General features: G+C 41.3%; 1 protein-coding gene across 6 annotated transcripts in view; it reads right to left on the reverse strand.

Annotated features, from left to right (window-relative positions):
* LOC139381178 (collagen alpha-1(XIII) chain-like) overlaps positions 1-20,643 on the reverse strand; it is a 117,467-nt gene extending 96,824 nt beyond the window's left edge. For 2 of the 6 annotated variants that reach the window (XM_071124586.1, XM_071124587.1), the window contains exons 1-2: positions 19,874-20,593; positions 13,784-13,863 (exon numbers count right to left, since the gene is read on the reverse strand). The gene's annotated coding sequence lies outside the window, so the exon portion shown is untranslated. Of the gene's footprint in view, positions 1-13,783; positions 13,864-19,873 lie in introns of all 6 variants that reach the window. The other 4 variants (XM_071124590.1, XM_071124588.1, XM_071124589.1 and 1 more) reach the window with 3 other exon arrangements.
* Between the last annotated feature and the right edge of the window lie 78 nt (positions 20,644-20,721).

Genomic DNA, 20,721 nt, shown 5'->3' on the forward strand with positions numbered 1-20,721 from the left:
CTGGTATTTACAGTTCCCTCCAAAAAGTATTCACACCCCTTGAATCTTTCCACATTTTGTTGTTCTACCAAAAATATCTATCACCCCCCCCCCCCCCCCCCCCCCCCCCCCATATTAGAAACACCTTTGGCAGCGATTACAGCTGTGAGTCTTTTGGGGGATAAGTCTTTTAGAGCTTTATATACCTGGATTGTACAATATTTTCCCATTATTATTTTAAAAATTATTCAAGCTCTGTCAAATTGGTTGTTGATCATTGCTAGAAAGCCATTTTCAAGTCTTGCCATAGATTTTCAAACAAATTTGAGTAAAGACTTTAACTAGGACACTCAGGAACATTCAATGTTGTTTTGGTAAGCAACTCCAGTGTAGATTTGGCCTTGTGTTTTAGGTTATTGTCCTGCTAGAGTGAATTTGTCTCCCGGTATCTGACGGAAAGAAGACAAGCAGGTTTTCCACTAGGATTTTGCATGTGGTTAGCTGTATTCCGTTTCTTTTTATGAAAAAAAAAACTCCTTGCCGATAGCAAGCATGCTCATATAATGATGAAGCCACCACCATGCTTGAAAATATGAAGAGTGGTACTCAGTGACGTGTTGTTGGATTTGTCCCACACATAACTCTTTGTATTCAGGACAAAAGTCAATTTCTTATCCAAAAATATTTCACTATTACTTAAGAGCCTTTCTGCAACAGGATGCAGGTTTTGGAATATGTTTAGTTTTTTCTGTACAGGCTTCCTTCTTTTCACTCTGTCATTTAGGTTAGTATTGTGGAGTAACTACAATGTTGTTGATCCATCTACAGTTTTCTCCTATCACAACAATTAAACTCTAACTATTTTAAACTCACCATTGGCCTCATGCTGAAATCCCTGAGTAGTTTCCTTCCTCTCCAGAAACTGAGTTAGGAAAGATGCCTGTATCTTTCTAGTGGCTGGGTGTATTGATACACCATCCAAAGCATAATTATTACCTTCACCATGCTCAAAGGGATATTCAGCATCTGTTTTATTTTTTATTTTTACACATCTACCAATCGGTGCGCTTCTTTGCAAGGCATTGAAAAACCTCCCTGGTCTTTGTGGTTGAATCTGTTCACTGGAATTGACTAGTCGATTGATGGACCGTAAAGTCAAGGGGTGTGAAAAGTTTCTGAAGGCACTGTATATCAGAACAAAAACGTTCGATATTACATCCAGTATACGCATCGCAGAGAACATACTCTCTATATTAGCTCAACCTTTTCTCAAATTCAAAAATGGTAACAACAGGAAGGAAATGCCCATAATGCCATTTCTTGTTCTTTAAAAAAAAAATGTGGAAGTGAATAGTTAGCTGTGAATGTTCTACAAACAAGATGCTAACAGGTTTAGGATGTGAAGTATGTTGTAGCTGGACCAGTGGGAGGGGAATCAGGTGGCAGCAAAGCTCTTTGGTCAGGACCAGACTGTTAGAAACCAGATGGCCAGCTAGCTCTACTGTGTTCTACCTCATCTGCCTTATTAAGTCATCACCTCTCTTCTCCCTCTCTTTCTTTCTGTGCCCATAAGATCACTCCCTAGTTCTCTCTCTCTCTTTCTCTGTCTGCAGCAGGCAACAGCCCTCTCGAAGCATGGCCACACACTGGCAGCTGCGCTGAAAACTAATCATGGGCGAAGAAAGGGGATCCGCCAGCCCCTCTTCCTGTCAGCAGAGATGTCAAGGTGAACTTGGGGACTCCTTAAATAACCAGCCCCACAACCTCTTCACCCCCACCCCAGTTTACAAGGGCAACAGGGATCTTGTTGAACTACATTATCATCTGCAGGGAGAGTATTTATAAAAAAAGAGGCTCTGGATTAACTGGCTTTACTGCACTGGGTTCATTTAGCTGGTGTGTGTGTGTGTGTGTTCACTCCCTGTCTCTCCTCTCTCTCTCTCTCTCCTACTTTCTCTTGCTTGCTTTCTGTCTCCCTCTCTCCCTCTCACATACACACACACGCACAAACATCCCAGCTCTCTTTTGATCCGATGCTAGGTGATGCATCGATCTGTCAGCAAGCAGGCTATGGTTATGCTCTGAGTGCCCAGCGTGCCAGTTGGCCAATGAGCGCCACAATCCTCAAAGGGAAACCGGCACTGGAGCCACTCTGACAAGTGTTTGTACCTTGGGCAATAAAAAAGTCATAATGTTTGCACATAGCGTAGTCTCCTCAAGCGGTCCGTCTCCTCGAACCAGGTCCAATTTAGATTGATGGACAAGCACGGATGAACTCTTTCACTGCTAATGTAGGGAATGGATTGTCTTCATAACACTGACACATTTTGATACACAAGATGTGCATTTAAAATCTGTATTTAAAACTGTACTTTCTTTCTGTGCATTCATTCAAATACACAATCTCTAAATATTGTAAAACAAAATAATAATATTTGAGGGGAAATAAAGAATTGCAATTATGCATTATGCTATTGTGCATATGGAGAACAAGTGTTGTTGGACAGAGTTCTGCCTGTGTCATGCAGTGCTGTGTGCCTGTCCACATGCCCAGCCTCAGGCCAGATGGTGGCTGTGTGAGGGCCTGTGGGTGGCAGCGCCTGCCTGCCTGGCTGGCTCCTTCATTGCCCAGTATTCTGTGGGTAGCGTGGGCAGAGAGGGGGTAGAGTAGGGATCCGCTTTGCCAACCATGCAAGGCTGCCAGCTCTGTGGCAGGGGGTTCTGATTACACTCTCCTCTGTCTCTGGATATGGCTTCCCCTCGGACCCCTGCCAGGTAAACTGCCAAAGCCCACTTCCTCCCTCTCGGGCAGCAGGTATTAAAGGCCTTTATCCCCTGCCCCCTACCTGCTATCCCCCATTCCCCGGGATTAATCCTCCCAGATGGATGAGATGTGCGCTCGCGCCCTGCTCTTTTCCAAAGTAATGTGGAGAGGATAGATCCACTCTGGCCTAACTGTCCCCAGGAAGTTGTCCAAACAGTGCTAGTGACATACTCTTCCAAAGATAGACCCCCCCCCCCATCCCCCTTTAGCCTCCCATTCACTCTTCCCCTCCCTCCTAGCACAATGTTGGTCACTACTGTGATATGAAGCCACAAAGCAGCTAAATCCAGGGAGTTATCTTCTTTGGTGAAGCGGAAATGCAATTGACAAGAGGGGGGTGGGCTCGCTCTCTCTCTTTTCTCTTTTCCCTGACGTTAGATCCAAGAAAGTGCCACTTAGCTTGTCGGCCAATAATGTGTTGATTGACTCTGGCAACATGGGCCTGGATCAATCTCCCTGTCACATACATTTTCCTACACTTTGACAGATGATTAGTTACTTGTATTAATTTGGTGCAAATATGAATAGGCCTTTATATGAATGTCATTAATTTGCTACAAATATGCACAAAGCCACAATTTCTCCATCCGTGCCTCCTCTGATGGCATAGATATCAATGTAAACACTGTTAATTATAGTTTCTTTCCGATGTCCCTCTCATTGTTACCAAGATCATCTCATAGTATAATCATGTTTATGAGAATCTCTCCTTGAATTACCTATACATTTACGTACCTTTGAGAATGTTTTATTTTTATATTTAAAAAAATCATATTTCAGGGACTCTTGAAAGTCAACTCAATCCTTGTCCAGCAAGGAAAACTTTATTTTTATAGTTGGCATTTTTTGTGGGGGGGTTGCATTCATTGAGTTTAAAGATTACATTTAGTGGAATTTTATAAGGGGAAAGTTTTGCTTTTGGAACTTTCATTTTTTTCCTCAATTTTTATTAATTTCCATGCCGGCTCTATGCCCGGAAATGCTCTTGTCCGGAGCAAAGGATCCCAATTCCAAACTCTCTTTTTATTAACATAAATGGGCAATAATGAATATTAACTGAAAAGGATGGTATGTCGTTTCTTGCAATAGCCCTCTCTGACTTTGAAGAACATATCTCTCAAAACTGATTTACCTCTCAATAAAAACCACAAACATCCAAGCCATTAAACATGTCTGATTTCCAGCCAAACAAAACAACAGTCCTCGAGCCCAAGGCTTTGTGAAATACTATAATCCATGCTGCTAAGAATACGACTGTCGTTCTATTTGGCATTGGTCATGTGACCATTAACATGAGGTAATTGAATGGTGACACATAGAGGGTCTTACTCACCCCCTCGCCATGTTTAGCTATGGCAGCATGTGATGCTTATTACAAACTCAGGGATGTACAGTACACATCTCTGCATACCCAGACGGTTCATGGGCACAACTCAACCAACGACCATGTCTGACTTTTTATATCCGGCAACTTGGTATGAGACAACATTAGAGAGTCATCAGTGTTATAACAACATTGAGGAGTTGTGTTACAAATTGTTATTATAAAAATCTAGAATCAGGACACAGTGTAAAGGAAAACTGAAATGTGAAAAGCACGCTAGCTAACTACCCAGCTCCGTTTAGCATGTCCTAGAGAGAGGTACATTTTCACAGCTTCTCATGAAACATGTCAAGCTCAGAATAATACCTAATGTCCTTCAAGTGAAATACACACACTGACCCTGGTTAAAAACATCCACTCAACACCACACTATGCAGTCTTACAATATTTCAACCGTAGTTCATTTCAGTCAAGCAAAGCTGACGAGGTCACAAAATCAATCAAATACTACATCTGTTGATTTTTTTGAGGGACAATTGAGAAGCTTTTCAGGACGAAAGCGTTCCTCTAAAGGCATCACAGCAACCATGATTTAAACCAGCCTTTCAACAACATCTAAAGCCTCCTCTGTTTAATTGAACAATAGGTGCCTAGGTTCCTGTGTCTGTACAGGGACTCTTGAGGACCAGGGGAGGGCTTACTATACCTCGTCATCGCCGGGAACTGAAAATAAACAAATGAATCGGAGCCATGCGAACACTGTGTTCCGCCTTGATTGGCAGAGGCCAGGTAGACACTGGGAGCACTGTATAGCCATATATACATACACATATCCGACAATGCACTGCTTCATTGTCCTGAGGGCAGCCTGCCATGCTGAACCGAACCGGGACCTCTGTCATTGTTAAGGGGCCATTTATAGAGAGGTGCATGTTGGGGGGACAGTTGATGAACAGTATGGATCCTGCCCTAAGGAAAACTTGAAATCCTCAGGCTAAGATGGCATTGTTCATTCTTCGGTGAGATGGTATTTGGAACTGTCGTATTCATACCCTGACAGCCAAAAACCAAATGCAAATTGTTTCATGAAGTATATTTAGGAATGGTTAGCCTGAAATATTTTGAAAACATACATTTAGAGAAATTCTAAAAACGTCCCCCCCAAAAAATGAAACAAGGCCTCAGATGTACATTTAAGAGCCTGTTTCTGAGGTGTGTGACCAGGAACTACCAAAACACTCTCCAGTTAGAAGGCTCTCATACCTGAAAAGAAAGGGTTCCTCTCAGAAGCTCTGACAGCGGGTCCACCTTAACTGTTTTTTACAGGACCTCCAAAGACACTTACCGGTCAGTTAAGACCCTGACATCCTACAGACAAGACAAATTAGCACTAATGTGTGTACGCTCTCACCTCCACTGGTTCTCACAGGCCTGTTCCCGCTTAGGCCCACTCGCACGCAGGCACACACACGCGCACACACACAAACACACAGATACACTCTTCACTACCTAATTACTTAATGACTGACAGCTGAGAAACAGGTGGGCTTGGTGACTGAAGAACCTTTCAGGCACAAATTGTCATTGTCAGACACAATGCTTCATGCTTGCCCGACAGCCCAAGATAATGTATGTTCCAGAATATGTGGTACTAATCTAATATACTGGCTCCATAGGTGCAAGCTCTCTGTGGCATACTTTTTTCTAATGGAACAAAGACAGACGCAATTTGTTGCCAGTTCATTGCTGTTCATTTCAGTCCACTCATACTTTAACGACAGGGTTAGTTGTGTAGCGGATGTTGCTAGTTATCAGTCGGCTGTCGTGCCCTGTCGTCCCTGCCTAGGAATGCCTTGATGATGGTACCTCGTCACACCAGCTTGCACCATTACCCAATGTGATACAAAACGCCTGCGCTGCCGACCACCGCCAACTGAGCCCAAAATACACCAACACCTGTCGTCATTATGAAGCTAGCCTGACGGCACAATTGCAAAAGGAGGGCAATATTTGGCATGTACAGGATCAGGTGTACAGATAGTATATACCAGTGAAACCTGTTGGATCCTTGCATCTGTCGCCCCTCCTAAAACCCAGACAAGGAATCCTGCATTGTGTGGCAGTGCCACAGCTACTGCATCAATACAATCTTCCCTTACTTGCTTTGATCATGTTTGTTTTTTCCCCCTCCAACCTTGCCGTGACGTCTTTAGTGTTTGTTTAGTTTGCTTTGTATCGTTAATGGCTGTCGGTTACACAATTTCAACAATAGAAGCCCATACAAACAAGTCATCAGTACCCAACATCAATCACCAGTGAATCACGAAAGTGTCATTACATTCACAGGGTGTTATAAAGCAACTGAGAGCAACCTAATTTAAGGTCCTTCTCTCATTATCCGTTTATGGCATGGGTGTTGCACACTGTTCCCATTGACAACCAAAGTACAGTGAATGACCGCAATCAATTATAGTTATATACATATACATATTTATATATATACATTATTATATATACATATTTATATACAGTGGGGCAAAAAAGTATTTAGTCAGCCACCAATTGTGCAAGTTCTCCCACTTAAAAAGATGAGAGGCCTGTAATTTTCATAATATGTACACTTCAACTATGACAGACAAAATGAGAAAATAAATCCTGAAAATCACATTGTAGGATTTTTTATGAATTTATTTGCAAATTATGGTGGAAAATAAGTATTTGGTCAATAACAAATACTTTGCCAACAAAGGGTATATAACAATGACAGTCAAACGTTTTCTGTAAGTCTTCACAAGGTTTTCACACACTGTTGCTGGTATTTTGGCCCATTCCTCCATGCAGATCTCCTCTAGAGCAGTTATGTTTTGGGGCTGTTGCTGGGCAACACGGACTTTCAACTCCCTCCAAAGATTTTCTATGGGGTTGAGATCTGGACACTGGCTAGGCCACTCCAGGACCTTGAAATGCTTCTTACGAAGCCACTCCTTCGTTACCCAGACGGTGTGTTTGGGATCATTGTCATGCTGAAAGACCCAGCCACGTTTCATCTTCAATGCCCTTGCTGATGGAAGGAGGTTTTCACTCAAAATCTCACGATACATGGCCCCATTCATTCTTTCCTTTACACGGATCAGTCGTCCTGGTCCCTTTGCAGAAAAACAGCCCCAAAGCATGATGTTTCCACCCCCATGCTTCACAGTAGGTATGGTGTTCTTTGGATGCATACAATACTTTTTTTCCACCATAATTTGCAAATAAATTCATTAATAATCCCACAATGTGATTTTCTGGATTTTTTTTCTCATTTTGTCTGTCATAGTTGAAGTGTACCTATGACGAAAATTACAGGCCTCTCTCCTCTTGCACAATTGGTGGCTGACTAAATACTTTTTTGCCCCACTGTGTATATATATATATATATATATATATATATATATATATATATATATATATCTTGTATAGCACGTCTCTGTAATGAAATGATCTTGTTTATACCTTGTAAGCATTTGCATCTGTCATGTGTGAATGTTGCTGTTCATGTGTTTACTCTTGTTCTCTTTATCTTATCCAACTTGATATCCTTCTGGAAAAAATAAAGTAATTAAATTCAATATCTAAATTAGAAAGAAAATCGTTGAATGAAACGTTGCTATAGCAACACCATTATACACAAAGCCTCACTGCAGTATTATGCTTTTAGAGAACTTTAAAACCTCTTACTTCTACCCCCTCCTTTTTCGAACATTCTGTTAAAAATCGCGCAACTTTTCAGCGTCCTGCTACTCATGCCAGGAATATAGTATATGCATATGATTAGTATGTGTGGATAGAAAACACTCTGAAGTTTCTAAAACTGGTTAAATCACGGCTGTGACTATAACAGATCGTGTGTTTCATTGAAAAACGCAAGAAAAACTGCTCTCTGAAAGCTAAAAATAATTTCCATAAGTCACTTTCATGGGTTGTTAAAAGAGGACAAAATTTAATATCGACCTGCATGCAATTCATACAAATTCCACACGATGTCGCCATTGTCGTCATTTTCAATTGAATTTTTTGTTGGAAAATCCAACTATCTGGATTCCGTTTCTTCCAGTCTCCACCAGGATGCTGTGAATGTGGACAATGGCAGCCATTGATTTGCAGACGAGGAGCTATTGAATATACATCGCCCTGTAATCATTTTGATAGATTATAAACATTTACTAATACCTAAAGTTGGATTACAAAAGGATTTCGAAGTGTTTTGTGAAAGTTTATCGTCGACTTTTTTAATTTTAAAAAATGACGCAGCGTTTAAAAACGATGTTTTTTTCTGAATGACACAGCTTCCATAGAAAGCTATTTTGGGTATATATGGACCGATTTAAACGAAAAAAAGACCCAATAGTGATGTTTATGGGGCATATAGGAGTGCCAAGAAAGAAGCTCGTCAAAGGTAATGAATGTTTTATATTTTATTTCTGCGTTTTGTGTTGCGCCGGATAAGCAAAGTCTTTGTTTACGTCGCATTCAGGCATTTTGAGGTGTTGCATGCTATCAGATAATAGCTTCTCATGCTTTCGCCGAAAAGCATTTTAAAAATCGGACTTGTTGGCTAGGTTCACAACGAGTGTAGCTTTAATTCAATACCCTGCTTGTGAATTTTGATCAAGGTTTGAGTTTTAACGAGTACATTTAGCATTTAGCGTAGCGCATTTGCATTTCCAGGTGCCTACTTGAGACATATGCGTCTCAAGTAGAATCAATAAGTTAAAGGTCCAATGCAGCCATTTTTATATCAATATCAAATCATTTCTGTACAAAAATAGCTTTTTATCAAAACAATATTTCTCAAGCAAGAATTTTGCTAGGACTGTCTGGGAGTGGTCTGAGTGGGGAGGAGAAACTTAAAACTTGCTTTCATTGGCAGAGAGGTTTGGAACTCTCTTTGTTATTAGTCTATTAACCAATATTCAAGAGAAGCGGCAGGTACTGTAGTTGAGAGGTTTGACAGAGGCGAGTTGGCAACCGGAGGGTTGCTGGTATCAAATCCTAGAGGCCATTGCCTGCCGTTGTTCCCTTGAGCAAGGCACTTAACCCCCCACAATAACAGCTCCCAGTGTGGCAGCCCCCTGCACCTCTCCAAAACCTATGTATGTGTGTCTTTTGGAGGGGTTAAAAGCAGAAGTCAAATTTCAGTTGGACTGTATGCAATTGACCAATAAAGTGACCTTAACTGGTGATGTCACCAGGAAAGTCGAAACTTCGGCCCATGGAAACACGCTGATTAGAAGGTCTTTCGATTGTATTTTCAACCAGCAACTATTAAGATGTAACACTGCTAACTTTTTTTTCACACGTTTACAGTGTTAGCCTCATCAGCTGTTGCACAATATGATACAAAGGTAAAACAGAACTTTAAATGCACTGGGCCTTTAAAGATCCATATATGGTACCCTGGTTCCAGATCTGTTTGTGCTTTTGACTACTTCATTGTCATTGTCAAGCCAAAGACCGGCCCATTCAACATCGCCAGCTGTCATCATAGGCAGCTCTATGGTGAGAAACATCTCGGTCCCCAAGGCAAAAACCCTGTGCTACCCAGTAGCACGAGTATGGGACATCACAAGGCTGCTTACGACTGTTCTACCACAGATGCCGGGAGCTGACACTGTCGTAGTCCATGTGGGGGTCAAACGACATCAGGAGGGCTAGCTCGGAAACATCTGAAAATGGATTTTAAAATAACTGATTTAACATTAAAAGACTCCTTAAAACGGCCAATCATTCCAGGTCCAATAACATTGTTGAGCCGCGGGTGTGAAAGATTCAGCAGGCTACTGGCCTTACACATCTAGCTAAAAGATTATTGTAGCTCTGCTGGAGTCACATTTCTAGATAACTTTGGAAACCTTCTGGAAACAGAAGATACTCTACAGGAATGATGGAGTCCATCCAAATCATCTTGGCATTTCAAGGCTGCGTTGAAACAATGACTTATCAATGGCCCAAGACCAGCTCAGCTAATCCCTACCATTGTGAGAATGAGTCATCATAATGCTGCATCAAATGTACATTATCCTAGGGGCGTTGGCAGACACAATGTAAGTAACTTAATGTATGTCCCCCTAATATCCTGAATACTTTTGTTAATCTTACAGCTATTGTATGCAGTAATCATGAGTCTATGAACCAGAGTTACACTGTTAGCACTGAGGCAGTGTGCCCTAGTAGGAAGACCACTTCGTGCAGCTCACCCTGCACTATCAGGTCATCTTCTGATAAGCTTCCCAGTAAACCATTAAAAACAATCAAGCAACCCAGAAAAGTGCTAAAAATAGACAATATTAACATATGTAGCCTGAAAAAAACAAGGTCCATGAATTCAATAACTTGCTTGTAACAGATGACATTCATATTCTATCTCTGAAACTCACTTAGATAATACAGTGGTAGCAATAGATGGTTATAACGTTTACCGAAAAGACAGAAATGCCAACGGGGGCGGTGTTGCGGTCTATATAAAGAACCACATTCCTGTTAAGATTAGAGACAATCTAATGTTAAATACTGTTGAAGTAGTATGGCTACAGGTTCATCTGCCTCACCTAAAGTCCATTCTTGTGGGAAGCTGCTATAGACCACCAAGTGCTAACAGTATCTGAAAAATATGTGTGAAATGATTGATAATGTATGCGATATCAACAGAGAAGTATATTTTATGGGTGATGTCAATATTGACGGGCTCTCAACAACAACAAAAATCTAATTATAACCAGTGGCTGCAACCTGGTTCAGGTTGTCAGTCAACCTACCAGGGTATTTACAAACAGCACAGGAATGAAATCATCAACATGTACTGATCATACCTTTACCAATGCGGCATAAATTTGATTTAAAGCAGTATCCAAATCCATAGGATGTAGTGATCACAATATAATAGCCATATCTAGGAAAACCACAGTTCTAAAGGCTCTTAGTGTATAAGAGGTCATACAAGAAGTTTTGTAGTGATTCATATGTTGTAAAGAATATTTGCTGGTCTGTTGTGCGTAATGAGGAGCAACCAGATGCTGCACTTGACAGATTTATGAAATTCCTTATTCCAGTTACTAATAAACATGCACCCATTAAAAACTGTAAAATCCCCTTGGATTGATGAGGAATTGAAAAATTGTATGGTTGAGAGGGATGAGGCAAAAGGTATGGCAAATAAGTCTGGCAGCCCAACTGATTGGCAAACGTGGTGCAAATTAAGGAATCTTTTGCCTAAGCTAAATAAAAAAATAAATTATACTATGAAACAAAGATAAATTATATAAAGAATTATAGTAAAAAGCTTTGCACCTTAAATTCAATTTTGGGGGAAAAAAGACAACTCGGCTCCATCATTCATTGAATCAGACTGCTCATTTATCACAAAACCCACTGATATTGCCAACTTCTTTCATTACTTTTTTATTGGCAAGATAAACAAACTTAGAGATGACATGCCAGCAACAAACGCTGACACCACACATCCAAGTTTATCTGACCAAATTATGAAAGACAAGAATTGCACTTCTGAATTCCGTAAAGTCAGTGTGGAAGAGGTGAAAAAATTATTGCTGTCTATCAACAATGACAAGGCACCGGGGTCTGACAATGTGAATGGAAAATTACTGAGGATAATAGCAGACGATACTGCCACATCTTCAATTTAAGCCTACTAGAAAGTGTGTGCCCTTAGGCCTGGAGGTAAGCTAAAATCATTCCGCTACCCAAGAATAGTAAAGTCCCCTTTACTGGCTCAAATACCCGACAAATCAGCCTGTTATCAACCCTTAGTAAACTTCTGGAAAAAAATGTGTTTAACCAGATACAATGCTATTTCACAGTAAACAAATTGACAACAGACTTTCAGCATGCTTATAGGGAAGGACACTCAACAAGCATGGCACTTACACAAATGACTGATTATTGGCTGAGAGAAATTGATGATAAAATGATTGTGGGGGCTATCTTGTTAGACTTCAGTGAAGCATTAGACATTATCGATCATATTCTTCTGCTGGAAAAACGTATGTGTTATGGCTTTACACCCCCTGCTATAATGTGGATCAAGAGTTACTTGTCTAATGGAACACACAGGGTGTTCTTTAATGGAAGCCTCTCAAACATAATCCAGGTAGAAGCAGGAATTCCCCAGGGTAGCTGTTTAGGCCCCTTGCTTTTTTCAATCTTTACTAACAACATGCCACTGGCTTTGAGTAAGGCCAGTGTGTCTTTGTATGCGGATGACTCAACACTATACAAGTCAGCTACTACAGCAACTGAAATGACTGCAACACTTAACAAAGAGCTGCAGTTAGTTTTGGAATGGGTAGCAAGGAATAAGTTAGTCCTAAATATTTCCAAAACTAAAAGCATTGTATTTGGGATAAATCATTCATTAAACGCTAAACCTCAACTACATCTCGTAATGAATAATGTGAAAATTGAGCATGTCATGGTCAAAACCTATTGATACAACAGTAGCTAAGATGGGGAGAAGTCTGTCCATAATAAAGCACTGCTCTGCCTTCTTAACAACGCTATCAACAAGGCAGGTCCTACAGGCCCTGGTTTTGTTGCACCTGGACTACTGTTCAGTAGTGTGGTCAGGTGCCACAAAGAGGGACTTGGGACCATTGCAGTTGGCTCAGAACAGGGCAGCACAGCTGGCCCTTAAAAGTACACAGAGAGTTAACATTAATGACATGCATGTCAATCTCTCATGGCTCAAAGGGGAAGAGAGATTGACTTTCTCATTACTTGTTTTTGTAAGAGGTGTTGATAAGCTGAAGGTATCGAGCTGTCTGTTTAAAATACTAGCACACAGCTTGGACACCCATGCCTACCCCACAAGACATGCCACCAGAGGTCTCTTCACAGTCCCCAAGTCCAGAACAGACTATGGGAGGTGCAATGTACTACATAGAGCCATGACTACATGGAACTCTATTCCACATCAGGTAATTGATGCAAGCAGTAGAATCAGATTCCAAAAATAATCAGGTAAAAATACACCTTATGGAACAGCGTGACTGTGAAGTAACACAAACATAGGCACAGACACATGCATACACACACATGATAACATACGCAATATACACACACGTACATATGGATTTTGCATTGTAGATATGTGGTAGTGGAGTATGGGCCTTAGGGCACACACGTAGTGTGTTGTGAATTATGTAAGGAATGTGTTGTAAGGTTTTTAAAATTGTATAACTGCCTTAATTTTGCCAGACCCCAGAAAGAGTAGCTGCTGCCTTGGCAGCACCTAATGGGAATCCATAATAAATACAAATACATTTTCATAAGAAGTTGACAAGAAAGCAGAAAAAAATGGGCACCCTGGCTACCTTTATGGTAGTCTCAGGTAGCTAATGCCTTGAGGAGAGGATCTCATTATCAGTACTCAACCGTCTACTCTACACTCCTCCCACGCTTACGTACTCAGGGTAGTGACCCATTTAAACAGGGCAAACTGAGCTCACCCAGAGGGGTGAAACCAAAGCAGGATTTGAGCAGCACAGATTAGTCACGGTGGATAAAACCCTTGATTAAAACCTGAGCACAGCTGCAGGGGTGTGCTAGAATCAGTCAAAAGTGATGGTGTGGGGTAAGAGGTGAGAAGTGGGTGGCACAGAGGCTTACCTGGTGGACAGACACAGCTATGGGGCGCTTCTCTGGTCTCTCGTGTTTTGGGAAGTCGAGCCGCCAATTTCTGCACGTGGGTAAAAAACGGAAGATAATATTAGTCTGTGGATGGTGAGGAATTCAGAGTATAGTTTGTTTTTCAACCCGGAACCAAGACAGAATTTCCAGTACTGTCCCACTGCATAGCAGTCAAGACAATTCATAGTACTTACTATCAGAGGCATGTCAGTGTGCTGTTTAAAGGCCTCCAACAGGTGCTGGAGTTGACATGTTATAGTTATGAGTGTTCAGTAATTCTAAGCATCGGGTACAATAAAGGAACTGTGTACGTTAGCTCAATGTTCCTATCTGGTCTCTAACCAAGATACTGCACTACAGACTCGGGAATGGAGCAAACTGGTCATGGAAAAGTGAGTCCATTCTTCGTATCAACTTTTAATTCAACAACTTAAAATGAATGTATATGTTATAGCCCCTGCAAACAATAATGAGTCGTTAGAACGAAATGGTCGCCTAAAGTCGTCAGGACGTTGTGTTATGGTCCCCTGGAAGTTTGTCTAGTTCCCGGTTTGTTCCCGGGGACGTCACCTGGTAGTCGCAAAGAAACGCTCTCCCCCTCAAAAAAAAAAGTGTTTTACACAGAGTGGCTACTTTGAAGAATCTCAAAAATAAAACATTTGTTTAACACTTTTTTGGTTACTACATGATTCCATGTGTTATCTCCTAGTTTTGCTGTCTTCACTATAATTCTACAATATAGAAATAAAGAAAAAACTTGAATGAGTAGGTGTGTCCAAACATTTGACTGGTATGATGATTACATTGTGTATGTTTGTTTAAACAGTTTTTCTCATTTGACATGTTCTCACCTGGGATTTGAACTCACAACCTCTTTGTTGACAGCATTACAAACTTCCTGCAACGCCACCATATCTGTATCAATGACTGATTTCACCTGTAGGCTTATTCCTACACTTTGCTGTTCAAAGTAAATCTCAGCTCTGTTAAAAATACACAGAAGAAAAACTATTATATTTTTCATAGTAATTCAGGAGTAACATTAAAACAGAATAATATGCTCTACCAATATTAGACAAGTATACTGAAAATCCAAACTCAAATGACTGAAATAAGTAAATTAACTCAATAAGGGAATAGTCAGATTAACTGAAAACTTAAATAGCAGGGCAGATGGCACTATTTTGCTAAGTGCAGTGGATGCATCATAGGTAATGGACGTGTAGGAGACTTCTGACATTCTACAGACTTTGTGGTGCAGCAGAAATATCCTTGTAACCCAAATCCAGAGTTTTAAAATTAAAATCCCAGGTGGGGTCATATTGAAAAGTCAGTGCTAACTGATCATGTCAAATGTAATCATACTGTCATTGATTAAAGACTTTTACACCATTTTAGCTGAACAGCGTACCACTTACCTTAAAACCCCCATTACATGTTATTACTTTATTTTTACTTGGGACCCCTGGGACTATCACGTGACAAAAGCCTCCTGAGGACCATGACACAACGGGGACCATGACACAACGTCCCAAGAACGTTCTAAAAACGTGCAGCAGATGTGGCCGCTTCGAGCCGACTGCCTTCGCGTGTTTCTCTCCAGAACCTGCAACACTTTCTATTAATTTATTGCAAGTTGAAATCTTCTCAGGAAAATGTAAGCTGCAGAGGCCTAAATTATTTCCCACGATTCGAATTCTGATTTTGAGGAAATATCTCATACATTTGTTGGATAATGTTTGTGGTTCATGTTTTTGTACTCATATTTCCTGCTCTGTATCTCTGTACTGCTCTGAAAAATCACAGTAGCTGTGCAGTAAAAATGACATGTGAGCTGCTATTTCTAGGCAGTTTAAACCACTCCTGTAGAAATAGAAAATGTCTTCCTGTAAAGACCGACACCGGAGATGAGAAGCAGGTACGGGGAGTCAACATTTAATCAGGAACAGACAGGTAACAGAACAGAAACAGCGTCAGCACACGGGTAAACAAAGACAAACGACAATTAATGCTGATGCAGGGAACAGAGCGGGGAACCAGACATATATAGGGAAGGTAATGACAGAGGTGATTGAGTCTAGGTGAGTCCAATAATCGCTGATGCGCGTGACAGGGGGAAGGCAGGTGTGTGTTTATGATGGTGGCAGGAGTGCGCAATGCTGGGGAGCCTGGCACCCTCGAGTGACAGGGGGGAAGAGTGGGAGCAGATGTGACACTTCCACTGATTGAAACACTCTTCTCTTCAGTTTCAGCACAAAGGCGGGGTGCCTAGCACTGCCTACTCATAAAACCCAGAGGCTGACCTTTCAACAATACACCTCAGGTGTCAAATCCAATGTAGCAAAATCAAAAGTCTTGAGAGACATTCATTCTTTGAAAATTCTCTGACTTCCCCTGAACACATCATTATGTCACCTTAAAACTGGCCTGTTTAACATCATCAATTAACCACAAAGTGGTCTCCGCAGGCTTGACAGAGGCCTAGTGCACATTTCTCCCTGTTCAAGCTAGTGTGTGTTTCAGTCCAGATTCTGGGGTTCCACTTGCCCCGGTTTCCTCGCTCTGGTCCCTGCTGGTCTGTCATCCCACTAGATGTGGTTTTCTGGGCAGCCAGACCATCGCTGAGCACACCCTGAGCCACCCGCCATCTCTTGGCATGTTACCTAATGCTGCCGTTCAAGAGAGCAGAAAGCACCAGTGGACTAGTGGGGATAAATGCTACATCTGCTAATAAATCAGGGAAATTAAAACAACACACTCTAGAAGTGCCAGAGACGCCTTTGTGCTCTGTCAGAGTAGAGTTATCTGGTAGAGTCAAAGCCAGGCACGGTAGGGCTGAGGCCAAGACCAGAGCTCAACCTCTCACAGTGATTTAGCAGTGAGAGGTTCAGTTCTCAGGAAGGATCAGGGCTGAGAGTCTGTAGAACACAAGTGGATCCAACTTTTTGCATGATGGAACCACCTTACAGTTCTCCTCTTGTACTGTATCTCAATATTTTGGAAACCAAGTCATTTCAAAACAACCACAGCCTCTGAAGATGTGTAGATCCTGTTATTTTATTGTTGCTCTTTAATTATTTGTTATTTTTCCATTTTCTTATTTAAAAAAAAATTATTTATTTATTGTTTACTTCAGTTTATTTAGTAAACACTTTCTTAACACTTTTTTCTTCTTAACTGCATTATTGGTTAAGGGCTTGTAATTAAGCATTTCACTGTAAGGTCTACTACACCTGTTGTATTCGGCGCATGTGACGAATACAATTTGATTTGATTTGCAGATGTGTATTGATTTAGGGCCCCTCGGGAAGCAAAGAAGGCAAGGGTCAAGTTCCTTTACAGCTGATACAACAATCAATGCCAGCGGGTATTTGGTGTGTCCGTTGGGGCCGAAGGGGGGGGATCAGAATTTACAGAGGGCAAACAAGAGTGTGGAGGTGAATCTCTCAATGACACATGGAAATAACACGTCGATTGTTGATGAGAACAAAGGGATCAATAATGTATTTTATGTCCGGGTGTTAAATGATTCAAGACCATGTGATTGATGATACCCATGTGTTAGTGGCACGTCTGTTAGAGAAATCAGCGAGAGTCAGGTGGGGTATAGGTTTCACAGCAGAATTTTGGAGAATACGCCCCAAAGGCCCTCAGTCCAGTAACAGAGATGTAGCCACAGGACAGGACAGGGGGACAGCGCTCACTATAGGGCCTCCGTAGCAGGGCCCCTGGGCAGCAAAGTCAGAGGGTCTTAGTATTAATCTGACTATGGGACTGTAAAATGTTTTGTCATCCTTTTAAAATAGAATGTTAAAACCAGATCAAAAACTCTGGCATCGGGTTACCATTAAAGTGGGGAGGCAGAGAGGCGGAGAATGTACCCCCCTCTTTACCCTCCCTTTCTCTGTCCCCTAAACCAAAAAGGAGCGAGAGCCTCAGCTGCCATGTATGGACTATAACTGAGTTTGACTCCTCACCATCCATCCATCCACATCATGATACCTGTTATCACTCTCATGTAAGTCTGCTAGTAAAGACACCACTATATTCATTCCTAGACTAAAGAAATAACATGTCTGTGATGGTTGGGTTAATATTGATCGTTTGAAGTCCTTTCGTTACATATGTTCCTCCTCCCAGCAGACTTCTCTATTCAGTGAGATTTAAAGTGTCTGTGGTTGTCAACCGGACCATTGGTGTGTTTTCAGCAGCTTTTCATGTCACATGTGACTGCTGAGATTCAAGGGCATCAGCACTCTGTACTGTATTTTTTTCTTGCCGTTATCCAGGTGGGAGAATACTTTACCAATTTTTGTAGTTAGTGTACAGGTACTGTGCTTTTTCAGAGGAATAGAGAGATGGAGAGCAGAAAATATATATTCAGTCAACAAAGTTTAGAGTACAACAACATGAACCACAAACATTATCCAACAAACATATGAGATATTTCCTCAAAATCAGAATGTGAACAGTGGGAAACAATTTGGGCCTCTGCAGCTTACATTTTTCCAGAGACGATTCCAACTTGCAGTAAATTAATAGAAAGTGTTGGAGGTTCTGGACAGAAACACGCAAAGGCAGTCGGCTAGAAGCGGCCACATCTGCTGTTGCGTCATATTAATAATGGCCACATATATTTAAAAATAAATCTAAACAAAGGGGTGAATCACAATACCTCCAGCAAGACTGGAGTAAGCTTGTTTATAGGACCCCACTAGCTCCATGCTCAATAGCAGATATTCAACAACTGCAATAAGGACAAGGAAGGAATCAAACGTATAAGATTCCTAGCTATTTGAGACATGCATAATGTCAAGTCTGCTAATATCCTGATCATAACAGGTCAAGAAACAACACAGATTGCATTCTTGAATTCGGAGATGAACAAAAGACAAGCCTGTGTACATTTTGTATAAGAACACATTCATGTGCATCCTAAAAAAAATAGTGTGGCGACCATGATTGCAGTGAAAAGGGAGTCTTCTGACGTACCACTTTGAGATGCACTGCTGTCCCTACAATAAGTGCATTTACAATGATGTCCCGAGCAAAAGTGGAGGGCTGGCGGGGTTATGCAACAAAGGCAGCCTAAAGTAAACAGGGGGGGAATAGGGGCTCTGCGGGACTTCAATCACAGAGAAGAGGTTGTTGGTATAACTGTGGAAGTGGCCAGCACAAGGGCGCGTTGAAAAGCATATTTTAAAACAACAGATTTGATCCCAGGGTCATTCACAGTCCTGTTATCTAAACCATGACGATGCCACAAAGACGGACGAAAATTATCCTGCCATTCGGTTTACATTTAGGGATAAAAATAGACTTTGAACTAAAGCCAGCGTGCTATGGACGTGACACGCACAGCCCATACATGTTTTTATCCATGGAATCTACAAATAAAATCAAATCTAAGTTTTTTGGTCGCGTACACAGATTTGCAGATGTTATCGCAGGTGCAGCGAAATGCTTGTGTTTCTAGCTCAAACAGTGCAATAAGCAACACCAAACAATACATACAATCCAAAAAGTTAAAATAAATATATTAAGGTGAGAGTGCTTGTGTGCATGTGATGAAATAAAATATAAAATATATATATTGCACTACATTCTTAATTGAAACGTAGGCTATTATAAACAAACGTATTTCAACTTTGGATATTATATTCTCGTGCATGTTAACACGAGCAGCTGGTCTAATACCAATCGGAACTGTCGCTGCTTCAACCACTTGTGGAATGAGTGAGAGACATCGATATGCGGGATAGGCTACACATCCTATCCATGCCCTTTAAAATAAGACATGTAAACCAAATAGATATTATAATTTTTTTAAGTAGCCTAGTCAATATTTTCATTAGCGTAGCCAACGGAATGATTAAATAGGCTATACAGTTTAAATAGCTTATGTTTCCCCACAGGTGTGTATTTAAAAAAAAAAAATCCCATAACATATTATCATTTGAACAACACAGTAAGCCTACTTGCAATGTATCACTTGAACAAAAAGTAATAATATGGATAAATCCGTGTTTCATATGGAATAATTTGTCCATAACCCTTACCTCTTCCAGAATCTGATCTATTCGTCCAAAAACAACGGGTTCCACCTGCTCGAGTGTGATCCACGAGGAGAGCTGCGTATCTCTCTGTTTTTCCAGGTTTAGTATCCTGGACTTCAGCTCCGATGTACTCAGGTAAACGAGAACGCAAAATCCAAGAGACAATAAAGATAATGCGATGCAGACAGTTATACCGGACAAATCTTTCCAATTCGTCCAAAAGCGCTTTTTGCAACGGTGGTCACTGCAAGTCATCCGCACTCTTTTATCAACAACTCCCCACTTTTGATCTTCTTCCATTTTTGTTGTAAGTGTCTATTCGATTTTTATCCACTACGAAATTCCAATATTCATCGGGAGAAAGATGAAAAGCGAATCGTAAGGTATAGAAATCCTTACGACCTAACTTTTGACAGGGGGGAGGGGGGGGAGGGGGGGTTGCCTCGGGCAAGTTGCAACTAACTGTCTTCTTCTCCAACCACCTTACTATCTTCAGGTGAGTGTCTATATCAAAGTCATGTGAGGCATTCTGTAGATTTGGATAAATCAACAAGTCATTTCCTATTTGAAAGGGAGTTCTATTCAGTTGCCGTGTGGTTCAGCTTTGCCATTTGATGAGCTCCTGCAGTCCTGCAGTGTCCTAGACGACAGGCTCTAGACCACTATCTCTGCGAGATCACCAGAGAGCACTCGCTGAACAGCTGAAACCCTACCCACTCACTCACTCACTCGCCTCTGTGCTGAAGTGGTTACCATGGGCCTTCTGCTCCACTGTAGAGTTGCCTACATGCTCCTCCTATTAGGCTAAATCGCGGGGCGGGATTCACGTCGGTGTTGCTGCCCCCTTTGAT

This window comes from Oncorhynchus clarkii, chromosome 23, assembly GCF_045791955.1.
Source record: "Oncorhynchus clarkii lewisi isolate Uvic-CL-2024 chromosome 23, UVic_Ocla_1.0, whole genome shotgun sequence".
Lineage (NCBI taxonomy): Eukaryota > Metazoa > Chordata > Actinopteri > Salmoniformes > Salmonidae > Oncorhynchus > Oncorhynchus clarkii.